Source organism: Accipiter gentilis, chromosome 20 (genome assembly GCF_929443795.1).
Source record: "Accipiter gentilis chromosome 20, bAccGen1.1, whole genome shotgun sequence".
Classification (NCBI taxonomy): domain Eukaryota; kingdom Metazoa; phylum Chordata; class Aves; order Accipitriformes; family Accipitridae; genus Astur; species Astur gentilis.
In genome coordinates, this window is record NC_064899.1 from 26,914,692 (window position 1) to 26,935,057 (window position 20,366).

Genomic DNA, 20,366 nt, shown 5'->3' on the forward strand with positions numbered 1-20,366 from the left:
TATATTTCTTGACACTATTCACAGTATGAATTGCTCTACAGGATACCCCTTCTGAGTACACTTAGTTCAAAAAAGTCCTCTTGCTGAGTAACATGTGCACATAATAAATCCAGCTGCCAAATGTAAATTTTCTAGGAAATTTGTTGTTTTTCTTTTCTCTATGGAAATGTTCTGGAATATATTCTTCTTTTTTTTTTTTTTTTTTTTTTTTTTAATCCAATGGATCTTTCAATATATTGGTCATTGTTTCTTTTTTTAAATTTTCCTAAGGTTTCACAGTGTAGGCTTCGATAACAAGTATTCCATTGCAGAATCATTCTGTATTTTGATTCACTTTGTATTTATTATTACTCATGAGTTTTGCACAATCAAGCAAAATAGAAAGTACAAAGTCAGCTAGGACTTGAAAAACAAAAGATAATATTTCACTGCAATATTATGTATGCAGTCATGATTTTTGTCAAAGCTAACATATGGAATACTTATACTACAGAAAGGATAAGTCTTAAGTACTGCAGTGATTTTGTGTCTACTCTCGAAGATTGGAATAGTTAGAAAAACAAACAAACAAACAATTCCTTAAACCTTTGACTAATATGATTAATTTAGCGCTTTTTTTGCAGTAGGTTCGGGTTTAGAAACTTAAAGCACCTAGGGGGTGGGGACTGTAATTAGTTATAGTATGCTTTTTTCTTGCAATGCCTATCATCACACATGTGTAATGAGTACCTTCCCTCAGCTTTACCTAAACTGTCTGCAGCATCAGATTTTATCCTGAGAATAGAGTAGTAGACAATACCTGTCCAGTTTGTGGATTAGCTTATTTAATAAGAACTACATAGAATGTAGCATTTTTGCAATAGTGAGTTCTGATACTGAGTACTTCAGAAGTGGGCAAATTCTAAGAATTAATTTTTCTTCACTAGCATTAACTTAGTCGTATTACATAACATTTATTCTCCATGGGAAACAATGTGTGAAAATTTATATTTAACAAAATGGAAAGGTAAAAGAATAGGCTGTGAACCTGCTATACAAAACAAAGAAACGATTTCCTGATTCATACATCCTCTGAAGTATGGGTTGCTCAGTTTTAAAGAAGTTTTGGGTTTTTTTCCAGAAGGCATTCCTAGACCTTACTTTTGAGTAGTTATTAAGCATTTGGCAATTACTTCTTCCTGATGAAGAAAAAATGGATCAAGAACTTCCCATAGCTATCTTACTTCTTTGATACTCTGTACTGGCAATGAGTAAAGTGGCCAAGACACCATCTTGCTTCAAAATTTCCAGATCTTTGAGTGTTTAATGTCATAATATTCATGATAGGACTTTGTATTTATTTCTTGGGAGTGTGCCTGGGGGATCTCTTTATTTTTACTTTAGAAAAAGGGGAAGAGAGATGATACATTATTAGAAACATCTGGCATTAATTAACTTATAAAAGCTATTCATTAACTCAATATCTATGTTTCTTCCTCAATTTCTGCAAAATCTTCCTCTGAAACAGATTAAAACTCTCATTGGTTCCTTTTTTTTCTTTTTCTATTAGGGTGGCTATTCATTTGATTTCTGATTTTGATTCATGTATGATCAACCCTCACAGTTTCTGCCTGAGTTTTGGAATCTTGTGAACCCCAGGTTTCTGATGAAGTTCAAATATTACACTAGGACCTTACTCGCCTCCTACAAAAATTCCCTTCTTTTAAGCCTCAAGCTTTTATCAACCTTGAGAGGAAAGACTGATTTAATCTCTAAAGTTTCTACATTGCCTGAGCTGAGATAAGCCCTTCTTTGGTTTTGGTGATCCATCCAAAAGTTTCTGCAAACTAGCAATTCTGTTGCTTCCAGGAGGTGCAGAGGTAGCTGGAAGCTTTTATCTTTAAGATGGTGAACTGCAAGCTTACTTCTCAGCTATTACCAAGGACAGAACTAGAGTTAGTTACATGCCACACCGACTTGCTGGCCCTCCCCAGACTGCCTATCATAACGTCATACTGCACTAACTGATCCAGTAACTACAGTAAAATGTAGCAGAAAGTTCCAGGACTGTAAAAAGTATAAAACAAGTAAGCAGGAGGCAAAATTGTTAACTGAACTAACAGCATCTAGAGGCCCCTGTATCATAAATGCTCGATCTACAAACAAGACAGATGCTGAGCCAATAAATTATTGGAGCCCACAATTGTCCTTCACATATGACTGTCCTCACTCGCCACAAAGTTGCAGGCTGGCTCATCTTCTTACTTCTTTCAAATTCAATATTCAGGTTTTTTTATGGAGAACTAAACAGATTCAATAGCAGTGTTTTATCTTCAGCCTAGTGAAGGGTTGCTTGTCCATCTTATCATTAAACACCTCTTGATTCAGGAAATGGGAAGCCAGTCCCAGTGCCATCCTTCACCTGAGGTTCCTTTCGTTCCTGAATGCTGGTGGAGCATCAGCAAGAGTCATGTCTGCCCTGGTGCTGACTTGAGATAAGGCTTTGATATTCCTGTTCCTTTTGCAAGCAGAGGAAGGCACTGAACTATTTCTGAATGAGTGTTCCAAGGAATGTTTTGTTGTAATATAAGACAATTCTTCTAAAAGAAAGCAGTTGTTATGTTCTTGGAGGCTCCAAGAGGACAGAGAAGTCCCTCAGTGGGCTGGTTGCAAACAGGAGATATTTGTGCTGAGTTACTCAGTCTGCAAGAGTTCCTAGTATGCCCAGAAGCAAAAAACTTCAGAAACTTCAAATCCAACAAGGTGGTACATAGGAAATGTACATACCTTTGGGATGAAGTAGCAGCTGGGCAGTTCTAAGTGCTCTGGAAGTCAGACACCTACATTCTTTGTTGAATTCAGACACAAGATCACATTATCTTTGTCCTGTTTCAATATCCTAACCAGAAATCTATCCTTCCTGATTAAATATCATCTTGGAACTGATCATCATTGTCTCACAAGGGAGTTTAAAGTATTTACCGGAAGAGGACTTTTAAATGCTTAAGTGTTTCATACTTTAATATTTTCTCCATATTTAAAAAGTTGGTTTGCTATTGATAGCGTTTTTTGGCCTGAGAGCTAGATCAAATTTTTTTCTCCTTTGTTTAACTTCTTCATTATAGTTTCGACTCTAAAGATTTTAGCTGCTAAGGTTTGGAAATAAAATAATATGAAAATTTAAGTGTTGAGAAAGAATATTACATAATGCAAATCCTAATAAAGGTGAGGAAATATAAATGGCAAAGATGCTGATGTAACCATATTCATAAATTTTACAATTTGCATACTCAAAAAAGTCAGTTATTCAGAATTAGAGCACTTACCCTTCTAGGAATAATTGGGAATAAAGTATTATTAATTCTGGTCTATTAGCTAGTTAAAATTGTACTAGCTAACATTTAATATGTATACTAAATGCATATTAATTCACATTATAGCTTGTGTTTGAAACCCTTATGAAATAAATTAAATACTGTATCAAATTTGTCCTCTTCTAATACTTAGTTTGATGGATAATATCTGGAACATCCATAAAGGGATTACAATAAAGCAGTAGTCTCTAATGTTCCTTTTTACCATGTAAAAATTGCACAAACTGTAGATTTAGCAATTAGAAAACTTAAACTTTACCTTAAAAGATGTTCCAGTTTATTTTGCAAACAAGATGCCAACTGTCAAGTCATCTGTTATTAATACAGGAGTAGTCTTTCTTAGAGCATGAAAAATACCCTTTGAAAGAATCTTTTTTCTAAGTATTTAGACTCTGAAAATGCATACATCTTGTTTGAAAAAGAAGTCAGAGTTCCCAAGGCTTAAATGTGGTCTTCAGATCTAGGCATGGCACCTAGAAATTACCACTGAAGAAAAATATGCTTAGTATTTCTGAGATATCAGTGGTCAAACTTTGACAAGCAAAGCTCTTCTGTGGTTTATTACTCTGCCTTACCTGGAAACAGGATATAGGTAACATTGCTAGTTGCTATTCCAAAATCAGGACAGATATTTGCTCCCTGATATAGAATCACAGAATCACAGAATCATTTAGGTTGGAAAAGACCATTAAGATCTTTGAGTCCAACCGCAAACCCAACAATGCCAAGTCTACCACTAAACTATGTCCCTAAGTGCCACGTCTACACATCTTTTGAATACCTCCAAGGATGGTGACTCAACCACTGCCCTGGGCAGCCTGTTCCAGTGCTTGACAACACTTTTGGTGCAGGAATTTTTCCTAATATCCAATCTAAACCTCCCCTGGGGCAACCTGAGGCCATTTCCTCTTGTCCTATCACTGGTTACTTGATAGAAGAGACTGACCCCCACCTCACTACAGCCTCCTTTCAGGTAGTTGTAGAGAGTGATAAGGTCTCCCCTCAGCCTCCTCTTCTCCAGACCAAACAACCCCAGTTCCCTCAGCCGCTCCTCACAAGACTTGTGCTCTAGACCCTTCACCAGCTTGGTTGCCCTTCTCTGGACATGCTCCAGCACCTCAGTGTCTTTCCTGTAGTGAGGGACACAAAACTGAACACAGTATTCGAGGTGCAGCCTCACCAGTGCCGAATACAGTTCCCTGCTCCTGCTGGCCACACTATTTCTGATACAGGCCAGGATGCCGTTGGCCGCCTTGGCCACCTGGGCACACTGCTGGCTCATATTCAGCTGGTTGTCAACCAGCACCCCCAGGTCTTTTTCCACCAGGCAGCTTTCCAGCCGCTCTTCCCCAAGCCTGTAGCGCTGCATGGGGTTGTTGTGACCCACGTGCAGGACCCGGCACTCGGGCTTGCTGAACCTCGTACAATTGGCCTCGGCCCATTGATCCAGCCTGTCCAGATCTTTCTGAAGAGCCTTCCTACCCTCAAGGAGATCAACACTACCGCCATACTTGGTGTCATCGGCAAACTTACTGACAGTGCACACAATCCCCTCGTCCAGATCATTGATAAAGTTATTAAAGAGATCTGGCCCCAGTACTGAGCCCTGGAGAACACCTCTTGTGACCAGCCACCAACTGGATTTAACTCCATTCACCACCATTCTTTGGGCTCAGCCATCCAGCCAGTTTTTTACCAGCGAAGAGTACGCCCATCCAAGCCATGAGCAGCCAGTTTCTCCAGGAGAATGCTGTGGGAAATGGGTCAAAGGGTTTACTAAAGTCCAAGTAGATAACATCCACAGCCTTTCCCTCATCCACTAAGCAGGTCATCTGGTCATAGAAGGAGATCAGGTTGGTCAAGCAGGACCTGCCTTTCATGAACCCACGCTGACTGGGCCTGATTACCTGGTTGTCCTGTATGAGCCATGTGATGGCGTTCAAGGCAATCAACATGTTCCACTCTAGATAACAACTTGGCCATTTGGGTAACTAAAGCTACCACTCACGTTGTATAAGGACTTGACAATAGACTATAGGGAGATTCCAGAGGCAAAACTAACAGCTCCGTAGATAGAATTTAAAAAGTGCTATGAATGAAGAGTGGAAGGAAACTCATTTTGAACCTCTATGTAATGTCTGCAGTTTTAGCATTAGTAAGATATTGATACATTAAGAACAGACATAGCATTCAGCATGCTAGAAGGAAGCTTCGCTAGATACCTGAGTTGTTATCTATCTGTAGTAATGAAAGCTCTGAGAATTTCTGACATTAAAATTTCATTTATTCAGCTTTTTCTGAAAATTATGGGGAAATTTTATTACAAAATATAAAAAAAATTGATGGAATCCTTAAAAAAAACACTCCCAAAAAAATTCCTGAAATTATGAGTATGCATGGCATTAGCAAGAAAAGCAAACTTTTTTAAAGGATTAACTTTTAAAGAATGCTTGTCCCAGGCAATGGGACTAAACACAGTGTCTACTGCATGGAGTTTTCCAGTTGGCTTTTCCACTGGAAATGATAAAATGTTACAGCAGAGAATCAAAAAAGTATTTTAAAAAGGGTGTGTGTGGAAAATATATGTCTCTCCTGTAAAGAGGCTGGTTTGTCATTGTTAATTGTATTTGACACACTTATAACTAGATCTTGCATTTCTTTTTTAAAAGGATAACTGAGTTATGCTGTGGACATATACCACAGTTACCACCTACTTGTCTTCAACTAAAATACCACAATAAAGCAGTCTCTGGCAATGTTTCCACTTAAATACCACAGAAATGCTCCTCCCTGTTGTATTTTGGTTTCTGTAAAAGTGGAGTAGCCAGAAGTGTCCTACTTTTGGAGAAAGAATGATTTTTCCATTTGTTCTGATAAGTCACTAGAGCCTATTGCAGAAGGTAGCATAAGCTCTGATTTTTCTTTAGAGTTGAAACTTTCTTTTTTATGTGTGAACCTTGTACATGGCAGTTCAATTACAGAGAATATGTCATAAGGAATTGTACAGTATATATGTGCTGTGAGTTGAGTGAATCCATTGAAAAACCTGAGGCCAAACAATCCTTAAATTAGTTAGGAAGCAATGCTTTTTTCTTTTTTGTTTTTTGGTGTTTTTTTTTTAACTGCTTGTTACAACCTAATCTTTAGGCCTCAACAGTCTTTCTTTTCTTGAAATAATTAAAAAAAAAAGGCAGGGATACCTGTGTGCACTCTTTGCAATACAAGAAAACATGCCAGTATCTGTGCTTGGTAGTCTAGATGAGGCAATTAAGTGTTAACAGTTATATAGATGCCCAGCTACTAGGAAAAGGAGGCCAGAATTTGCATCTGAACTCTGCTGTATCACAAGAGTGATGTTCCCATGTGCTTCGTCACCTCCAGCATTCATAAAGTATCTAAACCTTGCTGACCCAAGATGAGACTTTGCTTTTGCCTTTAGATACTTTGGCATCCTGCAGGGATAGAAAGTCAGGAGAAATAGATGCAATAAAAGATGACTTAGCAGGGTAATAGTAAATTCTGTGTTTATATACTACCTATCATACAGAGGCTCTTGTCTTAGTCAGTATTTTTGATTACTGCATCTAAGATAAAGGCTTAGCATTGGTAACAGAATGAAGGGGAGGCTTCTGAAGACTGGGAAAATTTTAAAAACTGAAAAAGAAACAGATGAATAATGGGAAGGGCATAGAAAAAGGGATTTGCAAGATGCAGACAAATGATAGTCATACATCTGAGGTCTTTCAGAATTTAGCTGAATCAAGACTCTAAGCCAGTACATTCGTGTGGGAGAAGAAAACTGCAAGAGAGCTTCTCCTCATCTTCTAATCCTTCCCAGACGCTGAAAATAATCCACATGGATAGACAGCCTTCAAAGCACAGAGGGAAACATGCTGGAGAGGAGGCTGAAGCTGGTGGTCACACACACCAACAGAGCGGGCTGGTGTGGAGGGGGAAAGATGCTTCTAACATCTACCTATAACTAGTTAGCTGACATGGTTTAGATATTTTTATATTAGAAAAACTGCTTTATTAATGCCTCTCTGAATGAGAACTGGCAAAAGGTATTGTAATTTCAGGCACATGTCTACTGTTTTTCCAGATACTTGTATTTTATTCATTACAGATAATGTGCTACAAACAAAGAACTTCTGGAATACCCCTGCTTGTCTGGCTTTTTCTTTTAAATTTATTTGTGTGGTCTCTTTGCTATTTGCCTATGGTACCTACCTACCTAGCTATCAATAAAACATCTGGTAACCATCGGAACACTTGCATCATTCAATTTTCCATTAAAGCAACTGCTACAAATTTGTATTGGAAGATGCCCAATGTTTAACTTAAAACAGACATCTGTAGCAAGAAGAGTGCCAAAATGTGTTGTAATTGAATTTACATTTTTACTCACCCAATTTTGAATGTGCTTTGATGTCCTTTAATTTCTAATACATATTTTTGAAATGGCATGTATTGATGTATTTGAGAAATGATAGTATGCAGACATCAAAGGTAAAAATTCAGGGTTTTTGTATCATCACACAAAATTTTCTCATCCTTACTCCTACAACACTACCTTTCTGTACTAGACTAGAGCAAGTCAATGCCTCCTGAACAGTGTATCATGGAACATGGGAGGGGAAAGTGTTAGAAATTGTAATTGTTTGATTAAAATTCACCTAAGTGAGATAGGTCACTCTAAGGTGGGGTTGGAGAGGCTGTTAAATCCTTTCTGAGATGCCACAGAAGAGAGGACAACTTCAGTTCATCCTATTTGTAACTCTGAGAATGATGCTTACAAATGCCATCAGTTAAATCCTGGGTAGCCAGCCACAGTTCTTGAGCATTCTGGATAGAAGTGATCCGGGCATTTTCATCGGAACATTTGGCCAGTATATGCACATTGTTAAAATCCTTCATGGGAAAGGTCATCTCAACAACAAAAGCTTAGAAATTGCCAAATATTCTTTTGATTATTTTAAATGTTTTCACTTTTCATTCCACACCACATTCTTCACTCAAAATTTTAAATTATACTAAAAGTTGAAAAGAAGAAAATGCTTCATCTGATTTATATTTTTTTCCAGATGATCTGTTTGTGACACTATCGGGTTATCTTTTCCATTTCTTTCGAGCTTCCATACAAACTGTGAATTTTGATAACTGCTGAGCAAATTCTGCCTTCAGATTCCTGCAAACTTTTTCAGTAACCTTTCAAAACTCCTTGTGAATTCAGCCAGCTATAGAGAAACTTTGTCACTCATCTCTTTTTTTTTCTTTTATTTTAGAATATCTTCTTTGTATATATCATCAAACATTCAATACAATAATGGAAGCCAGATTAATAGTCAAGCACTGGGAGAACATTTCAGGTATTAATTACATGATGGAAATCCCTGCTCCTATGGACAAATTATCATGAAATACAAAGCTAAACTAAAAAAAAAAACCAGGACAGAAGTTACTATAAGGCTAATGTTAGCATTTTAGTTTTGTGCATCAGCTAAAAAAAAAATTATGCCATAGGAAGCAATAAATGTTTATATGTAAACATATAGGAAACCACAAAGTGTATAAATATCCTTATCTGAATTTATAGTCTGAAACTTTCAAGGCCTCTTCTTCTTCCAGATTAATTTCTGAAACTACTTGGTCCTCTACCAGCACTATTCCACAGCAGTATAGGCAAGAGTTACAGCTGCCTGGCCTCATGGGGATTTTCAGAGGAGTCTGAAAGTCTCAAGTGAGTCATTTAGCACTGAGAACTCTCATTTATAGTCCTTTTAAAGATCCAGAATTCTTTTGACTGGAAAACATAATGTATGTTTTTTATGCAAATAACAGTTTATCAAAATACCTTCAAGGTCCATTTTTGCTCAACTGGAAAGGTAAAACACTGATGAAGAAGTTTACAAAAGCATTTCTATGTTGTTCCAGCAAATTTAATAATAATTATTATTATTGTTGTTGTTGTTTTGTTTTGTTTTGTTGTTGTTGTTCTTATATACTGGGCCCATAAGACGCCATAGATACCAAAATTATGTCTAATTGCCATCACCAAGTCCTGTGTTCTGCAGCTCCCAGTCCTGAAAATGCTGAAGAGGTTGGTGTCTAACCCAAGCCGTGGAAGAATTCACAAATGTAAGGACTAGGGGATCCAACCTGCCAATCCCCCTGCCTTCCTACTGGATGGGGTTTGGGACGAAGGAGTAGCCACAGGGAAAGGGAAATGCAAACTCCATTCTTCCATGGGGCATTGTGGCTGCTCCAGGGATAGCCTTACCTAACATGAAGTAATTGCAACTGGGGGAGAGAGAAAGAGAGAGGAAGTATACCTAAGGAAGCATGAGCCTTTGACTTCATGTTTAGTCCGTGGGTGGAATAACTTCTGCAAGTGTTTACGTCTTTTATACTAAATAGTTTGATGCAGATATTTAAATATTTGAAGTATGCTGAAATTCTGGTCAGCTATATGTTTCAAGGAAAGTGTTCTGTGGGAGTATACCAGCAAACATTTTCTTGTCTCTTCTCTTTCAAACAACTGAGACAAATATAGCTGAAAAAAATGTGGAATCATTTATTATCTGAGATATAAAATAGAGAATTTTTCACAGCACTGAATAAAAACAGCCTATAAATCTGCATGCAAAGATGTAACCATAACTAACAACCAAATGCAATTTTAACTTTTTATTATTGGTATTCATGTGCTTGCACCATCTCCCACCAAATCAAAATCTGGTGGAATTGGAATGATCCAAGATATATGCACCTTTAAAATACAACAGCCCTATAAATGACTTAAAACTGCCTGGAAAAATTAACTGCCTTGTAAAGATATTGTGTGGAAAACACAGTGTCTGATATAATCCAAAAAAATTTGGACTCTAATGCTCTAAAACTCTAATAATTTACTAGGTTACTAGCTACTTAAAGTCTCTATCATTGCAGAAGTTTAACATGTCGTAATATATTGCCAAAACCTGACAGTTAACACCCCCAAATTAGATTAGTTTTAACCACCTTTTTTTTTCTTTTAAGCTAGTCCTTTAAACAGAAAGCACTTCCTCTGAATCATGAGCGAGGCTTTGGATTAAATCTCTAAGCAACAAACACCACTGTTAGAGTGCTTTAAGGGCAGATTCTAACTCTTCTGAAAATCAAAACAAAAATCATATTGATTTCAGTGAATCCAAATACCCCGTCTAAACTCTTTGCTAACACTATACTATAGAGCTATAGATTGAACATCAGGGCATTCACTCAACTTTCTGTTACTTGCTGAAAATGTCAGCACATCTTAAAGATGGTAACAGGAAAGCTAGGTGAATGATTTGACATTGTAGGTAAGAAAAGTTGGACTTTCTGTAGTCAGGGAACTACTCATTATTTAAGAAAGCCAGAAAATTTTCTGTGCTGCACTTAAGCTATTTCTCAATCATTACAATAGTAGCTTTTGAATTAATTACTGTACAGTCTTGAGTCATTATTTATTGGATAAAAACACTCAGAGACATGATCACAACCACTTTTGTATCACGGTTTTCAGACAGCTGAGGATCAATTTCATCCTAATACAGCTGCAAACTACTCAATAATCACCAAATAATGGAATTAAGAGCAGTGAAAAATTTTGTGAAGCCACTGTAATGCTTTGTGAACATGGTTGAACAGAATTGTCATTTTTCCTTGGAAAGTAGTGAGATGGCATTGTACAAGGTATCAAAGGTCAGAATATGGACTTTGGAAAGACCAAATGAATGCCTAGTTTGATTTACTTTGTGTTTCCTAGTGACTGAAACAACACATTTTAGTCATCAGGAATGTCTCAATATGCTGTCTAAAGAGCCATCTCCCATCTTGGAGAATTCTGCAGTACAGCCTACATGGCATTTTCTGTGAGAACGACACTCCCCTGTGTCATCTATTTCCAGTGCAAGGCAGTCTTGTGTAATACAGTTCTGTCATCTAAGATAAAGCACTCCAAAAGACACAATTCAGCTGTGGATACTAACTAATGATTGTTATTTACGATTTGGGGGGATGAGCATTATGTTCCTTCTGAATGAAAAAGAACAAAGGAGACATGTGCCCTCACAGACATACTTTTAGAAGATCTATTGTGTACACATTGATTGTGTTTGGTTTAGAATTTAAATTTGTGTTTTAGTCTTGCATTTTTTCTTGCCATTTGTTTGCAAGTGCTGTGTAGATCACCTTATTTCCAGAATTTTCTAAAGTCTGAGCCTTCTTTGCTCTTCAAGCTTAAATAACCTTTTTTCTTGCATGTGTGCAATGCAATATATGTTACACCCAAATATGCCCTCCTGCTGGTTTTTATAACAACACTTCAATGACTGACAATATAACAAGTCACATATAATTCTGAACTAAAAGAAACTGTGTGTTCTACATAACACTTTCTAACCTTAAAAGAAAGATGATTGTGAAATGCTAATAAATCTGTCTTTGTTTGAAAATCATTAATATCTAGCATAAATCTATGCTGAATTACCTCATGTAAAAAGATGTAGGTCTTCTGACTGCCTGACTGATGGTCCCTGATGTCATGACAGCTGAGGTCACAGTCACAATGATATATAGACTATAACAGTATTAAATGAAGTCAGATGACCCCCAGGATAATTGACATCATTGTGCAAACAGGTAGAGGTGCAACTAAACCACCAAAGATTTTTACAAATTCCCTTTTGATGCTAGATAGAGATTTTGTGTTGTGGTTTTGTTTGCTTGTTTTTTCAAATGCACTGCAGAATTCTGTTTTTCAGTCCATTGACTTAAAAAGTCAACATATTAAATCATACATTATCTTGCCTTGTAGTAAACTATATGCCTACTTGACTGAACTGATGCTATGTGTGCCTCAGTCCATGCCACTGACTGGAGATTAGGAGCTACAAGGAGATCACTTACAGGACAGAACTGTGATGTTCTGGTTGCACCTTTTCTTTAAGGTGGATTGCTGGTAACTGAACTCAGATGACGAGGGAGGCTTCCTAAACTTCTCACTCCATGGTTCTCTTTCTAGCTAACAGAGCAGAGTGGGAATTGTTTCTCAAAATGATCTCTCTATTTTCTGTATTTAGGGTTGGGCTTCGGGTTCCCATTTATCAGGTTTGGAGAAAGATGGAGCTTTTCTGCGAAACAGATGATGCCTTTAAGGAATGTGACAGGGAGATTGGACACTAGGAATACAGATAAGTACCAGTAAACTTATACACTACTACATTGTCTGGGCTTACCTTGTCCTGCAAAAGATTATGCATAGCATCATGACCTTCCCTCATGTTCTGCTGGTTGATTGTCATGAGAACAGATCATTGCATTGGGAAGAACGTGTGTGGTGAAGCAGAGGGTCTAGCCACTGCCTGTTCCTCTGTCCCACCTGTGCTGGTGGTATAGTGAGGAAAGAAGTGGTCTGAATGCACCACCTTATGTAACACTTCATATCTTCTGCAGAGAAATAGGGAGGTTTCACAATAGAATTGTCTTCTCTCTCTGCATTCCTGTATAATGGCATGATGTAGGCCATGATTTGGCTTCACGTGATTATTAGAATAAAATTGCTTTGCTAGCAGATTATAGCAGAACATTTAAATCAAGGCATGAAACTTTCATTTCAGAGGTCAGCTGCTCAGCAGCTTCTTCTTGTTCTCTCCAGGCAGTATGCATACTGTTCTGGACTAAAAATATCAGAGACATACTAAGTAGGAAAGGTTTTATGCAGAGGTGCACCTGCCTGTACCAGCTCCGAATTTGACCAAAAGCTCGTAAAGCAATTTACCATTTGGGAAAAAAAGGACTTCCTAGAAATCTGTTTCCAAGGAAACTTTTCCATATTTTGTAAATTGGACAGTAAACTGCATGAGTGAACCAGCTGGAGACAATGTACTAGTGTCTTTCCACTGTGACTGAAATGAAACTTTTAAGGTGTGTTTTATGAACATGATTTTTCCCAGACAATACATTTCTTTTATTCCCACAAGTCATGAAAATCTAGAATCTTATTGCCAGGTTTACAAATCAAAACCAAAAAGTTACAAGCTTCTTTGGAACAGCAAAGTAAATTCTTTGTTACATGTCATTTTTAAATACCTCTGCTGGGCAAAGTTGAAATTCCAGCATGACAGAAGTGTAGCTCTGAAAATCTCTGGTGAAAATCTCTGGTTGTGTGCTCAATATACTAGAGCCTTTGGGCCATGGCTGTTGGGGAATTCCCATAAACACCACTAATGGCTATAAAAGAGAATAAAAGAGGATTGCTTTGGTATTATTTCCTATAAATAATATTGGAGTTGGTTTAGACACAACTACAAATGACAGCATGAGAAGAACAAACTTAGCCTTGGCAGATGTTTCATAGGGAGGTATTAGGATGCAGGTCTGCCAGGAAATCTTATTCCAGTCTCCTCTTTCCTATGAGGTTGGAAGTTGCCCTACAGAATAATACTCTTATTATTGAATCTACAAAATCAGGCCCAAATCTGATGCTATCCTCTGGCTGGGGTAGAGTTTGTACATCATACCCTGCTTTCCCCCTGTCAGCCCCTTCCATGTGAATAATCTTTTCTAACACAGATCTGCAGCTATCTGTACTCAACTACAGCATTGCATTCAATGAAAAACTTCCCTCTGCAAGTATAATTTCCTCTGGCCTGAAGTACCATATGGAGTTTTTGGTGAAATAGAAAATGAGTAGTGAGCTGGCTGAAAATGACAGGTCAAAAAGTCTGATTATTTTAATGAAAAATTGACCAGGGGGTAGAAGTATAATTGGTTTACAAAATCTTTATTTGATCAACACTTTCAGTTTCTAGTTCTTGTTTTTTGGAAAATTAAATTTGATCTTTTTCCCCAGAATAGCCAGATTGCAGTTTCCACTTTTGGAAGACACAGATATCTTTCAAAAACTGACTGAAAAATATTTGAAATAAAGGTGGTAGGCAGCTATACTTGCTATAGTTGCACAGAATAATGCAGATATATATGTACATATCAGGTTTACAAAATCCTGTTTTAAACTCTCTTATTGATTTCTTAGTTTGCTTGGATGCATCATCTTTCTTTTTCAACACCTTTCAAATCTATTGTACTGTAGTGCATGCTAAGACAATTTAGAGTCCAACTGGTTTAATCACCAGTTGGTACAACTCAAGCACACATAGCAACATTAAGACAAAACATATCTTGCCACCAAAATTCTACCAGTGAAAAAAAGGATGTTTGAAATTTCTTGCATACTTTGTTCCCACCTCAATTTTTAACTGAAATATAGTTCAGAAAAGGGAACAGGCAAGAAAATCATGCATCTACCTTGAAAACAAGCTTTAAATTAACATACCTATTGTAGCTTACAATTTTTGGTCAACACTAGCACTCATTAGCCATTCCTGAGTAAAGTTTGAGAGATTTATGTATCTCTCTGGGATCAGTAGCTCTCACCAAAAAGTTGGATGTTGTGAAAACCTAGACGTAAGCATATCCACCTCTATTGTCCATACCCAATAGCTGCAATGTTGCTCAAAATGTTGGAAATTTGCCAGCTTCTAGATTTCATACTGGATAATGAGACTACAATATCTTCCCTGTAATGCAGCACTGTCCAGAATTATTTATTTATATGTTGAAAACTGATCTGAAATTAAGTCTTACTGTGCTAGACATAGTAACAAAATTACAGTCAGAATAGTATGGGCATACACGCTGTGTACATTGCCCATAGTGTACAACTTAAGCAACACAGAAGCTTACGGGGAAACTCAAGTTCCTGACCCCATTTCTTCTCCCCATTTCTCTTACCACATCCAGTCATTCAAACAAATGTCCAAAAGTCATTGGGACACCAGATAACACCTAGTTTTGTGGCTCTTGCTATTATTAATGGAATTTCACTAGAGCTGCTGGAGAAATCCCTCCAATTTGCAAAACTGTATGGTGATCTTTGTTAATGTTTGTCCTCTTTCATTCTTTTTTTTTATCCTCTGATGACTCAGATTTTTTGCATGTCAGTGGCTTTTGGTGGTTCCTTTGGGTGCTGCCAACATAAATGACATTAATTTCAGTGTTTCAGCATGTATAATTTGGGCAGTGGAGTCACACTGTGAAATCCTTCATGTCATTGTTTTTAAACATGCAAAAGCCTTTTAAAATGGATATCATTCCCTCGCCTGCACACTAGCTTACAGTCATCTAGAAGCGTACTATGTGAAGAAAGAAATGTAGCAATTGCTTTTGACGCAACAGTTATTGTCAGCTATGAATACAGATAGGCCACTAGTGAGATATCTAGTACCCCAGGACAGAAAGTTCCTAGAAATATTTCCATGTGAGAATGATAAATTAGTGAATCATGGCATGAATTTTGCTAATTGAATCACGCATGCTTTAGGACATCCAGACACACTCAAGCATCTCACCCTTGTCAAATTAATTCAGTTCCTTTCACAGCCATCCAAACATCAAAGGTGTCTGGCCTTTGCTCCGCTGCATCCAAGTGTCAGATAGGCTTTTACATCCACACGTGGCCCTAATTTTCTGGTGTTTGTTTGAGAACTGTGCACTTGGGTGATTTTACTCCTATAGCAGGTGTGCGGTGTTCGTGCCTGAGTGTATTCACAAAGACCTGTGCACTCTTCGAGGACAGAACATGCTATGCTCTGACCAGCGCCGCTGGGCTCACGTGTGTCTCACCCCAGAAATCTGGCACCAATATGTATCAGATTTCCTCTACTGCGGCCATAGGTGCACACATCTCTGCCATCAGCCAGACCACAAATGTACAGCAAAGAAGATAGAGGTCAGATCTATTAGTTCCCCAAATGAAGGCCTTTGTCATTTGAACTAAAAGAGAATTAGAGGCTGCTATAGAATAAGAATTAATTTATTTATTTTTTTTTTATTCAGTGAGCAAATGAGAAAACTTGGAAGAAAATTTAATTAAACCAAAAGGTTGTGCTCATTGGTATATGATATTCTCCTCTCAAGAATTCAGCTCAATATTACTATCGATTTCAGTCCTTTGTTCTAAGGAGTCATTGGTGCCTGAAAGACTTTCAAAGGTGCTGATTCTCTTCTTACTCTGAGGTCAAATTTTTGCATCTTGAGGCCATACTATGAACGTCTGTTGCAGGCTGCCCAGTCTGTAATGTCAAGTCCCATCGTTGACCAGTAGCACTGATGTGAAAGCTTTCTGTGAAAGCCATGCTAACGTAAAAGAAGAGCAGACAGGAGGAGTCAGTGTTTTCCACCCTTCACATTGGCCTGGCTAACCAAGAAAAAATTTCACCCCATTCTCTGCTTCCAAATTTTCTTTGATTTGCAAAGAACTATTTCAGCTACAAGAATGGTAGTTTGCAGGTGTGGCTGTATCAGGGAGATAGGCAAAGAGTTGGAGATTTAGGCTGGATTATAGGCTCAGGGAGCCATCTAGATCCTGTAAATACAAGAGAATTAGCCAAAGCGCAACCAGCCCTTGAAGGTTTGCAAGGCTCTCAGAGAAAGTCAGAGGGAAAGCAGTAGGCCCATTTGTTTGCTATAAAGAGGGCTGCTGCTGTGGTAAACAGAAGCTGGTACCTAGGTGTCATGGGTTTGTGTGGCGGGGCTTTTTTTGGTGATGGGTGAGGGTCAGCTGGGCCGGCTTCTGCTGGAAGCTGCTGGAAGCTGCTGGAAGCTGCCCCGGCTCGGAGCCAGACCCGCCGCTGGCCTAGGCCGAGCCCCTCAGTGCCGGCAGTAGCACCTCTGGGAGAAGAGATTTCTGAAGGGGAACGCCCTGTGAGGGAGTCGGGGGAGTGGGACGTGAGAGGAACCCCTCTGCGGATCCCGAGGTCAGGGAAGGAGGAGGAGCGGGGGAGGAGGGGATGCCCCCGCAGCCCGCGGGGAGGCGGCAGGCTGTCCCCCCCAGCCCGTGGAGGGGAGCGGGGGAGCGGATGTCCCCCAAAATGGCCGCGGCTCCCGCGCTGGAGCAGTCTGTGACGGAAGGACTGCACCCTGTCTGTGGAAGGGACCCGCGCTGGAGGAGTCTGTGACGGAAGGACTGCACCCTGTCTGTGGAAGGGACCCACGCTGGAGGAGTCTGTGAGGAACTGCAGCCCGCGGGAAGGACCCACGCTGGAGAAGTTGGTGAAGGGCTGTCTCCCACGGGAGGGAGGGAGGGAGGGAGGGACGGAGCCCACGGCGGAGCAGGGGCCGAGCGCGGAGTCCTCCTCCCCCTGAGGAGGAAGGAGCGGCAGAGACAAGGGGTGAGGAACCGACCCCAGCCCCCGTCCCCTGTTCCCCAGGGAGAGAGAACCGGGAGTGGGGCTGAGGTGGGAAGGCGGGAGGGCGGGGGGGAAGCTGCTCTCAGGTCGGGGTTACGTCCCAATAGCCTTGGTTTGGTTCGACTGGTAGTAAGTCTCGACCCACGAGCGTTTCTTCATATTTTCTCCTCCTCCCACCATGGCCGTGGGGGAGTGTGAACGAGCAGCTGCATGGCGCCTTGTTACTGGCTGGGCTTAAGCCACGACACTAGGTGAGTGCCTAAACACCTTCACAGAAAAAGGCAATATTTGACATTCTTATCACCAACAACCTTCCTGGATTAAACAGAACTGATGACACTCCAGCTTTATTCTTCACGTACCTTAAATCTTTCCTCTGTAGACCCAGTAATTCTGTAGTGAATCCCTCTCCTTTGCCTGCAACCTCTTCTTTATTTATGCCCTTTCCTCCCTGGTAACAGCTGTCCTAGCTACAAGCCTCCAGCTGAGTCACACAGGCTATCTTAATCAAAAGTGACCCTGCAGTCACGAAACATGTTCAGTTTTTGTCATGCTGTCATTGACATAATGTTGCCACAAAAGCGGTCCCAGTTAGACAGAAAAATTGGTTTTCGTTTTGAATGTGGGTTGGGGTTTTTTTGTGCTATGTACTTTGTATGAATATATTTGTCAAAGGTTTGGGAAGAACAGTAGAAGTTATGTTAATGCCTCATTACAAAAAAAGTTTGTAAAGGATTAATCAATAACCAAGGGATGTTACTACCAACTATTTCAACTTATAGAAATGGATGAGAGACAAGTTCTAATCCACAGTATCTAATCCTATATTTAATACCTAATCATTTTTCAATATAAAGCTAATAAATGAAACCTTACAATAAACTGTGCATAGACACTGTCTCAGATCAGGGAAATCCATAGTGAGGAGAGGAAATCAATTTTGTGGCCACCAAACTATTTTTACAGAACCAGCCCTCTCAAAATAACCAACACTTTAAGAGCAATTCATTATTTTTAGATACTTATACACAGCGTCTTCCTATTTTCACTATTCTCACAATACTTGCTGTTGCAAGCTTCCTTCCCATTTTCAACAAATAATATATTAGAATTCAAGGAAACACCTTACTGGTTCTTCTTTTCTTTCACATGCTTGCTTAGTGGTTTGACATCTGCCATGTTGGTATTATGGAAGGAGCCCTCAGGTGAGTATTGTCATAGACAGTCGTGCATCATTCAAGGGCATGCAACACAGGATGCTTGTAGGCAGTTACAGCAGACATCAGCAGATTTTTTTCTCATCTCAGTAACTGATTTTGCTCTCTGTGGTACAGGAATTTGGTCTGAGATTCCTGAGGAAGGTTTGTCTATGCAATTTGTGACCAGCTCTGTTCAAGGGTTACTGAATGCAGTGTAAATAAACAAGTTACATCAGCCAGGTTGTGCTTCACACACATTTATCCACCAGATGCTCTGTCCTGAGCAGCTGGAAAGGAGCCAAAGCTCACAGTAATCCACTGGTTTAACAGTGGTAACCCAGCGACATTCCCTCACTTCCTTCTTATAAGGTTGAGACACAGGGAGAGAGAAAGTCTTACGCAGTGTTTGCAACCCTAGCTGCATTATGCTTGTGGATTGCACACTCAAGCCCTCAAAACTAATATTCTAACCCAAAAGAGAATTACTGAGAAAGGCACATGTACTTTATTGACCAAGGTCTGCTAGTGAAGATCACTGATTCTCGGTTAAAAAAAAAATAATGTAACTCCATTAGAGATTTGAATACGTTTGAAGTGATTGCCAACCTGGAGGTTGGGTGAAGGAAGGAACAGAAGAGGAGCTAGGCTGGTGGCTGGTATTCAACCAGAGTATTTTTTTTTCCCAAGACTTGGGGTAGATGGAAAAAGACAAAATTCTTACATTTTATTTTAGTCCATGATATTTCTTTTGACCTAACATGAGATTTCATTTTCAGATTTAAAAGATCTTTTCTACCTCTCTTATTTCCTCTTCTTAAATTTTACCTCATTTTCAAAAATGAAAACTATCAATTTGATTTAATAGTCAAAAAAGTATGATTAAAAACCTGTCAACATTTTAACTTTTGGAAAACTGCTTTATTTTAACACTTTTTCAAAGCTTTCTTCTCTCCATTTCTATACTATACTTTCCTCCCTTTCACAACTGAACTATTGCTGAATCAGCCCAGATTCATATATGCCTTTGATCCCTTTTGCCCAGTTCTACATGTTACAATATTACACCAAATTAAAATATTTTTTCAATTTATTGTTATTATGACTTCATGGCAGTGACCACTACTATCAAAAAACAATTCCAACAGCCTTTGCATACATTTATCCCAATTTTTTTTAACTAGGTGAAGATGATTTATACAGTTTATTTAATTTTCAGCTAACAATAGAGAAATACATTAGCAATACAAAGTTGGTAGCATTGGGGAAGGCTAACCAAGTAAAAATGATCAATGCTTTCTTGAATTCTGTATTATCCAAGTCGCTAACTACCTCAAGCATGACTCTTTGAATGTTCTATGTTGTTCAATAACTAAGCAAATTTGTGTTGGCTCAAATTACACCTTAGTCAGACTGCACTTTTACTAAAGACAAAAAGCATACTTTTAAGTCCACAGTGACCACAATTTCTTAGAAATTGTACTGTCCCAACTTTACCTTGAAATAAATACACAAACAATTTAGATGTCTCAAAGGCATTTTTA

At 38.9% G+C, this 20,366-nt stretch overlaps 1 protein-coding gene across 2 annotated transcripts in view; it reads right to left on the reverse strand.

Moving 5' to 3' along the window:
- Window positions 1-20,366, reverse strand: part of ADCY1 (adenylate cyclase 1) — a 498,640-nt gene that overhangs the window by 163,878 nt on the left and 314,396 nt on the right. The window contains exon 21 of one of the 2 annotated variants that reach the window (XR_007508916.1): window positions 9,575-9,586. The exons of the other annotated variant lie outside the window; for it this stretch is intronic. The gene's annotated coding sequence lies outside the window, so the exon portion shown is untranslated. Of the gene's footprint in view, window positions 1-9,574; window positions 9,587-20,366 lie in introns of those variants that run through there. 2 annotated transcript variants of the gene reach the window in all.